Consider the following 12,805-nt stretch of genomic DNA (forward strand, 5'->3'; position numbering starts at 1 on the left):
TTATATAGCCATGAGCAATATGTTGCTGAAGTATTTGGAGAATACAAAAGGGAACAATCAGATAGTCCACAATTCTGTTAGTTATTTATGCAGTGGTTGGTGTGGAAGACAGAAATATAGCAGAGTAGAAAATATCAGGGCTCAAAATATTTGACATACACCAACTGCAAAATAAATCTGTGTATATAAGCAAAAATTACCAGCAATGATTGGAATCAAACAAAATAAGAATGGTGAATAAAATATGGATGGAATCACATGTGTTGTTCAGTGGTCAAGCTTAAGCCTGTCCATAAGACCATAACACACTCACTGAAAATAGATCATGTATCAGTGGAATCAATATATTAGCATTAAATTTGGTTCCTGTTGAAATATTCCAATTCTATGCAAATCGTGCATATATAGTCAAGGGTGCTATGTAGCTAACAAAACTTGACATGTCTGGAACCAGAATAGTATTTGGAAAATTTTACTTGCTTTACTGAAATCATATAATTCTCTTGTTCAAGTTTACCTACAAGAGGTCATCCTTTCAAATTGTATAAACCAATGTGTACCAGGGAGATTTGCCAACATGCATTTAGCCAATGCGTGATTAACTCTTGGAATCTTCTTCCTGTAGAAGTTGTTAGTGCTACCTCTGTATATCATTTAAAGCAATTATTGGACACGCACCATGCACACACTAATGTACAACTTATGATCAGGTAATACTATAGGCAATTGCCTTTCTGTACCTGTTTAATAAATAATCAGTTTTACAGGCTTGAGGCACACCAACAGGCTCTAGCTATTATGAACTTGTCAATTTCATGCCCCACCCAGGGGCGGATCCAGACTTTTAAAAAGGGGAGTTCCACTTTGAAATTATAACTTCAGCCTAGCTATAGGTTGAAGACAAAAAAAAAGGGTTATCACCTACTGACAATAGCTGCCCCTCACCAACTATATTTTCTTATTTATAACTGTATACATAACTTGCTACACTGCTCCTCAAAGACTACTGTGACTACTCTATTAGAGTATCTCGATTTGACTGCTCTATTAGAGTATCTCGAGTAAGAGAGGGTCTCTCAAAAAGGGGGTTTCATGGAACCCTTTGAACCCCCTCTGGATCCGCCCCTGCCACCCCGGGGGATGGGGAATACAGGGGATTTGACAAATCATGGTGTCAAATTCCCCACTACTGGGGCAAAATCGGCTGTCAAATCCCCACTATGTCCCCACCCGCATAGTAGGGGATTTGACAACACTTCAAGGATGACTATAAGCGCATATTTCATGCATGCGAATAGTAATAAACCTGCCCTGTGGCTAGAACTTATACTAGCAAGTGCGATTTTATTGTTTAGAAATGCAAAAAGGACCGAAAATCGGTCAGTGAATTGGACAACTGTCAATTGCCCCAGGGGTGGGGACAAGAAGCAATGTCAAATCCCCACCTGGGGATGGGGACGCCCAGGGGTGGGGGTGGGGCATGAAATTGACAAGTGCATTAGCTGTAAGCAGATTCTGATGAATATTATCTGTTGCCTGTTGATCACAATCTACCAACCAGCACCTATATTAGTAGTTCTTTAGTTCTAGTTCAACGTACTAGGTTATATATAATAATAGTTCTTTATTTATGACACATTTTCCAGAATTCTTTGTTTTTATTACCATATTTGGTACTTTGTAAAATCACGTGAGCCATGATCAAGTGTGAAATTGCAGGACGGAATCGTACAAAGTGCTGGAGCCAGGAAGCAAGGAAAGGTGTCTCTACTAGCTATCAGTGACTTCGTATTTTAGAGGTTACCACTGAGCCTTATTTCCATCCCGGTACGCGTTGCTAACGTTTAACCCGGCCTTTGAAATGGTATGTCTGTAGTCGCCGTGTAGCTGCTACATGTACATCCAGCTATCGCTTAATATTACAGTATATAGCCATGCACGTACGTATTATATACGTCGTAACCATTGTTCAACCATGTGTAAGTGCTGCAGGCATAGCTTGACTTGTACCTGTGAGTCGTTGACAGCTAACTATGTAGCTAGCTAACTATATGTCACTCCTTTGGCCCTTTGCATTTTATTTTTAAGCTATATCAATGCCCAGTTGATATCAGTCCACAACTCCTAGATAGCTACACTAAAATTACCTTTTACTTTTCGGTATGGGCTACTGCTAATGTAGTTGAGTAGTTGTGCTACATGTTTATGCAATTGAATTGCTGAATCTATAAACCACAATTTATCAATGAAGGGGAAATTGTGTCCATCTGTACTGTAGGTGCCAAAACGTGCACAAAAGGGATGGTGCAAGTTGGAGGAATGCTGAAAGCATGCATGCTATTATGTGAAAGTGCGCTATATTCAAGTGCCAATCAATTCTTGATATTATGTTCCTTAAATATATCCATTAATTTTACACTCATTAATTTTGCATGGCTGGCTTATCCATTGTATACACAATGACATTTGCTGGCTTCACTTAACCTGTCTGTCTTTGACTGGCAGCTGATTCTATTGGATTCTCTTGAGCTAAGTGATATAGAAATGAATACTGAATGTAGTGGAATCATTTTAGTTTGTGTGTGTGCGTGTGTGTGTGTGTGTGTGTGAAGATGTTCAGTTGCAAGGGATCAAGATGTTGGTCATGGCAGTCATGTAGTCCTCCAAGTGTTTGCATGCAAATTTAATTTGTTAGATAAGTTGCTAATAGATTTCTTTGTTCATCAAAGCTACAAGTGGCTATAGTTAAAAATCACCAATATAATCCTGTAAAAAAATACTATGTACCTATAATTATACAGACTACCAGGCACCCACCCCTATAAGGTGAAAACTCTTGCAGCTGACCAGTATGAATTTGACAATCTTGACTTGAGAGAGTGTAGAATTTGACCAGCTACAAAATTAACTTTGTTACGTAATTGTTATACAACTAATTGCAATATAATTCTTACCCACTTCAAGGTAACTGGCGCCACTTACTGGCTGGATACTAACTCATGCACTTACTCACTGACTTACTCACTTCTTCATTTGCTAGCTTACACACCTACACCAATGTTTTGTTTACTAGTGATTCAATGCATTGTTACTAAAGACAATGGCAGCAGCTCACAAGTGAACACTTAAAACCTAACTGGCATATATAGGTTTGCATGGTTTTGTTGAATGTGGGTTGATGGCTGGTTTACAGTGGTTCATGTGAAAAGGGTGTAGATCTCCTGGCTAGTAATCACTGGTAAACACAAAGATTTCACATGGCTTCAATAAACAGACCAGCTTTGACTGAAGAATTAACAGTTGAATAATTAGTATGCAAACTATTGGATGGGAATGCTGTGATTACAGTTACACACTCTATATCTGGTTGACAGTTGCTATAGGTGTGCCCTGCAGTTGTGATTATATTGTTGTTGACATTCACACTTGAGATCCCAGCAACATTGAGTCTACACTAGCTAGTCAGTGAGGTACTAGCCACAATCTCACTGCCACATCCTTAATTTTTAACAAAGCCATAATATATATGGTTGCTACAATGGTGGCATTAGTACTACTGCTGGAAGAAGCACATATAAGTTTATGAGTTGCCCACCAAGTTGTCTAGACTGTTGCTAATAATGTAGTAGTTAGAATTAATGTTCATGATTAGGTAGAGAGTATTAAGTTTAAGCTTAAATGGTTCATTGACAAAGTATAATGTGTTTTGTGCATCACTCATTTATGGTGTGCTCTAGAAAACTATAAAAAGCTTAAAGCTCTACCAGTATTTGTGATGATTTGATTGCATTTAGTTGATCAAAATAATTTTGAGAATGTGTGTGGCAGAAAAGCAAATTACAACTTAAAACACATACTCAAATAAAGAACATTCAACTACATCAATTAATAGAACGATCATTAACACATTTGGTAAAATCCCAGATAATGTAATTGTAGTTGCACTGTATATACCTGAAAAATATATGCAACTGACTTTATTGACTAGTATAAATTCTTAATGCAATGTGCTTTGTGGTAATTAGATTCTGCTTAGCTATGTCATGCTGCTGAGTAGCATATATGGAATAGTGGTGGTGGTAGTCGATGGTATGTCAAGAGGAGCTCCCATTCAAGCTTGTGGAACTACAACAGATATTGTGCCAAGCCATAGTGGTACTTCATCCTCCACTGATTCACTTCCATTCTCCATAGACCTCAGTAGTTTTAAAAGAAACGTGTACACACCTGGTCAGATCTATACCAGTAAGTGTATCTACATTGTGTGTACTGTAGCTCCATGTTATGTTCACTATTATGCAGTTACCATGTCTGGTGGTGAGAATAATACTGATTTCAAGGGTTTCATGATTCAGGGAAGGATACTGGCTGATGATTCTCCTACTGGAACATTTGGGTCTGGTACTAACTACCAACCACAATGCGATAATAATGTAAGACAGTAGTATGTCCTTCATGAATATATTTGTGATAAAATATTCCTGGTATATCTGTACACAGACAGCTGCTACACATATCAATGGCAATGTAAAAGCTTCAGTTACTCTCTCATGGACTGCACCACCTGCTGGAACTGGTGCTATAAAGTTTAGGTGAGAATCGTAGTACTATATATTAGGGATCTCAGAGTTTGCATTAAATGACCAGAAACTATAGTTATAGCCTCACAATACATTCACGGTGCCTTTGCAGTATTGGTTAAGTATAACCAAGCCCAAAAGTGTCTTCAGTATGACCTGAAATGCTTCCAATGAGTTGCTATGAAATTTTTATTAAATGGTGATTTTCTGCTGAGTAACGGCCTGATGCCTTTGCAGAGATGCTTCTTGTACTGTTCTTTATTTGTAATGGGTTGAACATAGCTCAAAATGGAGCATAATGGACACTTCACTATTTCAGTAATTGATAGTTGGGGGCACGCATTCAGATGAAAGCAGTAATTCTGGCATCATTCTTTCTTTAAATGTAGTATGCATGGGTTCATCAGTCATAATTATGTTGCAAAAGTAACGAGTATAAAGCAAATTAAGTTTTGATTTGGAAATAGAAGTAGTGAAACAAAGGGAGGTTGCCTACACCTGCAAATATTCTAGTGGACATTTAATCTCTACCAGTATATACCCATGGGTGATCTTGAATTAGGGATTAAATGTCCACTAGTATATCTGTAAGTGTAAGTGATTTCCATTGTTTCATTTCTGAGAATTTAAAATTCCTATATAATAATATTTTCCATATAGTACATAGTCAATTTATGGGAATGGGTAGCTACTTCTGTAGTGTAAATATAACTTTAAAGCACACCACCATGTGTTATGATAGTAATATTATAGCAGTATATGTTCTTTCACAGGTTTGCATTTGTCGATACATTTTCTGTTTACTGGGCTGATTTGTTTACTGATACAATCAATGAAGGTATATCATTGTTGTATTATCATATATATACAATACCAATGCTGTAAAGACATTGACAACAAGGTTTGCTACACTAGTGTAGAACAAATTGCCACTGCAGAAATATTGCTTTTAAAGTTGTCACATTTGCTCCATTGGCTAAATTAACTGATTTCCACATAATAATAGCATGTGATCGAGATACTGTGATTGAGATAATCTAATAGAGCAGTCAATTTGTTGTTACACCTACTGGCTTTGTTATTCCAACCACAATGTCAATAATAGAAATTTGTTTGAATATCCAGTGATGAGTTATAATGTGAAAACCAACTATGCATGCATGTACCAAGCACATTTCAAGATCCCTTTATGGAACAGTTTCCCGATATTTTAATAGGCGATAAGACCGGTTTACCAGACTGGGTCACAAATTAAGTTCAAAAGAGTACAAGATGTCTCTTATAGTCTAGTTCTTCTGCTTATCTGTAGGGAAAAATACATAAAAGCCAGCATAGCTATATAAAGAAATGAAAACAGTAAAGTTATGATAAAGAGTGCTGTGGCCTTTAATAGGTTAGTACGAAAAAGATGTAATATCAAAGGTGATGGCCTAGAAATGGCTGCATACTGTAATTCATACTTCATACGTAGATTATTAATTAGTGTTTTAAAAAATACAGCCACCCAAGGGTATAGTGGGTAAGTGTATGAAACTTATACCACAGATTTATAAATTTATTAGCTTTCAGAACATGCCCAGCACTAGTAACTGCTTGTATAGTTTCAGCCAAATAACCTAAAGATAGAAAATTTGACAAGTTGGACGAGTGAAGTACTATCTAGAGCCTTTTGTACTCTAATAGAACAGTCATAGAACCTTCTAAAATTCATTATGATAGAACTAGTTAACTACTGTAACTTTCATTTATAACATAAAGTCAATATTATAAATTTAGGTAGTAACTGGCAGCAGTATCATAATGGTAAGGGATTTGGGAGATTAGTAGAAGAAATTCCTGGTTCGAATCTATGCAATGGTTTTTGGATGACTGTTGTATTAGAGTATTTTGATGATGATGTGAAGCATCTCTGGTTTCTCTTGTAACTAATTCTTTAATTTAATTTTAATTTGGTGAAGCATTTCTTATCTACAAGCAAATCTTGTGCAACTTTGCTGTTTCTGAAGTACAATAACTATACAGAAAATACAATACAGGCTATACAGCCATAGTAACATTCATGTATGTACGTTGTACTAACTATGTATATGGCTCAAAGCGTTCACTTTGAATATTATCAAACCAAGTCGGTTCCTTCAAATCAAGTTGCATTGTTTTCAAATCCATTTAAAGTATGCAAGTGTATCCAAGCACCGTCTCTCGGCCTACTACATATATTTGAGCTCACTTATTTGATACAGTCAGCCACATAAAAATACTATGCTTATAAAACTTTTTTGTTATCTACGTGTACAGTGAATGCTCTGGAAGGAGAGTAAAGCATGTGAACATTTGGCTTTGACTAACATTTCAAAGCTATGTACAATACTTAAAAGCGACATTTCTCGATCCTTGCAAATATATATGTAAGACCAGTTTTCTCTATTATACAGTGCAGATAAGGAAAATTTGATAACCTAGCTTGTTAAATACTACATGTGTGTAATGATTTGTTTAGTTTATGTAGATGGTTCACCAAATATTGATGAAGGGCCGGTCATACCACGACCATATTCCATTAAACCTGAGCACAAGACAGTCAAGATAGGATCTCCTGTATACATCATTGATGGATTTGATCTTACGATTGTTTGTGTTACCATTAATGGAACACCCACAATAACTGTTAGATGGTTTTATAATGGAGTGTTCAACCCATCTTGGATGAATGCCTCTACCATTACCATCCTTAATATAGGATTGAATATGAATGGTGACCATTATACCTGTAGAGCCGATAATGATGTGGGATATGATGAACACACTACTACTATAAATGTGTTTGGTGAGGAACTGATAAATTGCAGAAGTACTGTATTGATCTTGCAATTACATGCATGAGTGTTAATATTGGCATTATGCATTTGAAAATACCATAGATAATATAGTAAAGGGATTCGCAACGGTGACGTCACTGTGGACAATCCTCGTTACGGGGAGGGACTTTCGAGTGGCGATATCTCACTAACTCTACTTTGTTTCTTCTTGAATTTACCTTGACACTTTCCTATTCACTATTAGATTAAGTGAGTGTTATCAAATCACAGCGGTTTGCAGCCAGTTTGTCTCGGAACTTTTTCGCTTTGGTTGCTCAGGCGTGGCACCAATAGTTTTTGTGGCGCTATTACTAAGGATTGTGACAAGGTACGAGAATTTTTTAAGCATCAACTAATATAAGTCCCCAATGACTGAAGATTTGTATAAAAGTTGTATTTTGTGAGGCGAAGCTAATTCTTAGCCCGTAACCTTGCGTAACCAAGACCCATGAAACCCGTAACGAGGATTGTCCGTACATAAAACTATTAGTTCCTACGGAAATGACGTCATTGTTGCGAATCCCTTTACTATATTATCTATGAAAATACGTATCAACTATAGAAGTGAGGAAGTTAATTCTGTATCCATTTTGGTTTAAAGAATGAGGTACTCTTCACCATAGTATGCATATGTGACCGAATTTTGGAAAAATCACCCATATGGGTGCATTTGACACCTAAAATATTTAATGATCAATCACAAACCTTATAGTGCAAAATTACTTGCTAATGGTTGTAAGCCATTCTCAATGCCTTAAATTACAAGAAAATTCTTGAAATATTTTTAAAACTGTGCCATGCTCTTGTTAGCAACCCACTAAACCCGAAAATTCTAATTATTTCACGTGCACCCATATGTGTGATTTTCCAAAATTCAGTCACAAATGAACACATAATTATGTTCCTGTTGTTTGGATTCACAATGGGGCACTAGATCTGGTATGTTTTTTAATCCTGTATTCATGAGAATCACTCGTAAACACAATCCAATCACCTACAACTACACCATTAATGACATCTCTATCAAAGAAGTTGATCTTTAAAATGAAATCCTTGTGGTTTGTAGTTTATGATACATGTAAAGCATTGTACTATAATTGCTCTTATGCATATGTAGATCCACCACAGTTTTTGCCAAGCCTGCTTGAAACTGGTGAATCCGGATATGTAGCAGTCAGCATTGGAGGCTTTAAAGCTAGAATCAGTACTGGTTCAGTTGTCGTTGTTTACTGCAATGTTACTGGTATAGACATTCCTTCTATTGAATGGTTTAAAGATGATACACAAATCAGCAGTGGTGGCAAGTTGAGTATCACAAGGAGTTCTTCTCATTCACACATCACTGAAGTACTAACTATTAACAACTTCCAACCACAGGATGCTGGAATATATCAATGTTTAGCTACAAATATTGCAGGAAGTGTTAGTGGAAATATTACCCTTAGAAGTTAGTTATTTATAATTACTATAACATGTAATGTTCCATCATTGTGTTACTTTATACTTAATCTAGGTTTTTGTCCAGTGTGTCATATTCCAGCAGTGGAAACACTTAACCCTGATCCAGATAAATGTCCTATTTGTGGTATATGGTCAATATCTGAAGAGGTAAAAAATGTATTCTATTTGTTTAAATCAAATGAAAATGTTACAGTGTACTTGTCGTTCCGGTGCTCAGATCTGTTCAGTGACTTGTGTAGATCTTAATCATGGCAACATTACTGTGAGTGATACATTTTGCAACTCAGCCATAAGATCTGAAGAAGAAGAAAGTAGTGGAATAAACCAGTGCAATACTGGTTGGAGAACAGGCCCTTGGAGCATGGTATATACATTTTATTATAATTCACTTAAAATTTTTTATTGTACAGTGTTCCAGCCCATGTCAAGGTGGAAGTCAGGTACGTCAGGTGGAATGTGTCCAGAATGGGATGATTGTCCCAGATGGTGAATGTGATGACAATATTCAACCTATACCTCAGCAACCATGTAATGAACATGCCCCGTGTAATTGTGAGTTGATCAGTTAAGTACACTGTATCATTGTAAAGTCTTTTACAATTAAGTCAGCAAAGTGAACAATAGAACAATCCTTCTGGGTTCAAATACTACATACATACTTACTCTTTAATGGGCAATGCCCAAACAGTAGTATAAGACATTGTTCATGATACACATTACAGAATAGGGCTGGGTGGTAGTGTGAGCATATTGGAATACCAGGACAGTATCATTGTATCACCTATATACTGCATAGTTTGTAAAATTGTTCATTGTGTAACATGTAAAAACTCTGTATGCAGACATAAACACCAAACCCTATTTGTGGGGAGAACAGAATCAGCCTGTTCTCTTAGTTGAATGACATATCCATAAATGCATCCCTTCCTGCCTCTCTCTTTAAAAGTAACGAGTATGTACATATGCACCAAGTGAATTTTCACTATACATTGTTACATTATGACCACGCTTTAGTTTCATAATCTCAGAGAGCCAAATTAAATGTATGCAGGAATTGAGGAAATTAGTATGAACTTGATGTTATGCAAATAATATACTCACCATTTGTCATATTTAAAGTTTCAATACATGGGTGCTTAATGCACGTATCAATATGCACCCCCTGGACATACAGTATATGAGGCCATGGTTTGGATTTGACACACCTGAATGTCAAATGACCCATAGTAGGGAAAACCTAGCTTGTCAGATCCCCATTATAAGCCCCAGTTGCCACATGCGAATTTGGCATTGTAGAGGAGTTAGCAACAAAAATACTTAGATGATTAATGAACGTCCCATGGTGGAGCAACAGGTTCATTTCAATTTTCTCTGTGAAGCCTCACCTATGCCCAAGGGGGTGGTGGGGATAGATGCATAATAACTTAGCACAAAAAGGAGATTTATAAAACCTTGTTTTTTCAGCAATACCACAAATTACTGTTCACCCAGTTGACGTGTTGATTGAAGTTAGTAATGACATCACAAGTGTTCAATTCACATGTGTGGCTGCTGGAGCATCATCATATTACTGGCAGAGGGAAGGCAACGATAATATCCCAGCCAATGCTCTGGGGACACATTCCAATACGTTAACTCTTGTTAACATAAAGCCAACTGATGGTGGTGAATACAGATGTGTTGCTGTTAATGTACATGGACGCAACTATTCAGAATATGCTAAACTTACTATCAGAGGTAATGACCCATGCTAATTTATTTAATGCTAGGAAACTGTACACATGACCGGCATAATATTATACAATGCAACCTGTCTGATGTATCTGTCTATCTGGTCTTGCTTATACATGATAACTTAATTAGCTTTTCTCATTAAAGTGCTTAAAGCTTAAAGTGCTAATTTTGTGCATATACACATACAGTGTATGTGTGCTAAAGTTTGTTCACAATTGCATATATTAAACCACCAATAAAGCCTTGGAAAACATTTCTGAGCAGGTGGCTATAGTCACTTCATGTTCACCTGAGCCCTGCCAAATGCAGTATTACTAAAGAGGTAAACACATCAAGTGCTCACGCCTGGACTGGAACAGGGTATGTTTTCATGTTGTAAACAGGTTTGCAAGTGTGAATGTACTGATAATCAAAACTCACTTGTTCCCCGTATCAGTTAAATAAACAGTTCCAGGATTTAAAGGGCTTCACAGTGCTAATACCTATTTGGGTAGCTGGACTATTTCACAAGAGTTATTAAGGGCTGAGGTGAATAGCATACATAATACAGGTGACCTTAATTATAGCACATGTACAGTATAATTTACCTATCCAGTATTCACATGATTGTTTTCACAGCACATCCACCTGTGGCAAACATTATGCCACTGTCAGTAGATGCTATTAGGGGACAAAGAGTCACATTTTCATGTTCAGCTAATGGTGTGGGTGTTAGTACATTTGTATATGGCTGGCTACTCAATGGAATCCCTATTGATGGAGAAACTTCACCAAATCTTACAGTAACAACTTTTGGAGATTATACAGGAAATTATCAGTGTACTGTTAGGAATACATATAATGGATTTGGAAGATCACCAGTAGCTACACTGATACTAAGTTAGTACTTATAAAATTCATGTAAATCTACATATGCGTTTTTTTTTTTCAAGATCAGTTTTGCGATCCAGTCACAGTGCAGTATACTGGATTTACTGTTAAATGGAATGAAACACTTGTTGGTGCTACTGTGGAGGTGTCATGCACTGGACCTGGATTAGATGGTAGTTTTATATGTGTAGTAATTTCAAACTGCTTGTCATTTTATATGGTACATAATAAAAATTTAATTACTTCAGCTTCGTTTGATCATGATAACTCTCAGGAATTACATGTAATTTGCTGTAGTACTATTTAATTTTGTTCATTGTATTTTAGGCACTGTACAGAGGAGGTGCAAAGGAGGAAATGAATGGGAGGAACAAATCTATTGCTTTAGAGAAGAAGTCATGGTATTGTTGAATCAGGTGATGAAGCTTTATATACAGTACCTTCAACTCCTAATTTTAATGTGTACTTTTAATTAGTCAATGAGCCTTGTTGCATCTGTCAATGAGTTAAACGAGACTGAGAGAATAAGAAAAGTTGAAGATATTGCTATAATGCTGGCAAATTTCACTACAGTCCAAGACCAACCCATCTACGCCACAGAGATTGATATGGCAGTCAACATTGTCACTTCTTTGAACAGGTATAAGTATTCAGTTTTGCTTTATTTATATTAATATACATTTTAGTGTTACATCAACAGTGGTGAACAGATTGAGCCCTGCTGATATGTTCTTTGAGGTGAAAACTACTAATTTTAAAAGTTGTATACTAGTGGCTATTACTTCTGACGTTTTTGAGGAAACCCTGTAATGTAGCTGATTATCATTGTAAGACTTATAGCAACTATTCTAGATAGAAATCAATCACGTATTGAAGGGGAGTGTATGCAATATATTGAATTTGTTACCAAATAAGAGTTACTTGAGAATGAAAAGCTTACTGGAAATGAAACAAGGGACAGCTCCCAACTTAATGTATATACATACTATAATTTATATTGTACCCACTAATCCTGTGCCAATGCAAAATAGATCATGTATTGTGTATATGTTATCATCAAAATTAATGTTGCTTTGTACATACATGTATACATGCACAGGAAACATCAACAGTCATTGATAACCTGTTGAGTGAAACAAACCAGGATGCTTGGCAACAGCTGGAGCAGGTGTATAAAAATCATTTGATCAATTTTAAGCATTTTTCATATACATATTAGACATCACCAGAGACTAGTCAGTTTCTAGTAAATAGTACAAAACAGTTTGGAAGACTTTTAAGTGAGACACTTAACAATGAAACAAC

General features: G+C 36.4%; 1 long non-coding RNA gene across 1 annotated transcript; it reads left to right on the plus strand.

Annotated features, from left to right (window-relative positions):
• Nucleotides 1-12,194: 12,194 nt before the first annotated feature.
• Nucleotides 12,195-12,772, plus strand: LOC136258346 (uncharacterized). The gene is made up of 3 exons (XR_010702755.1): nucleotides 12,195-12,238; nucleotides 12,600-12,668; nucleotides 12,720-12,772. It is a non-coding gene; the product is annotated as an uncharacterized lncRNA (long non-coding RNA).
• The last annotated feature ends 33 nt before the right edge of the window (nucleotides 12,773-12,805 follow it).

The sequence above is a fragment of the Dysidea avara genome, chromosome 6 (assembly GCF_963678975.1).
Source record: "Dysidea avara chromosome 6, odDysAvar1.4, whole genome shotgun sequence".
NCBI classification, from domain to species: Eukaryota; Metazoa; Porifera; class Demospongiae; order Dictyoceratida; family Dysideidae; genus Dysidea; species Dysidea avara.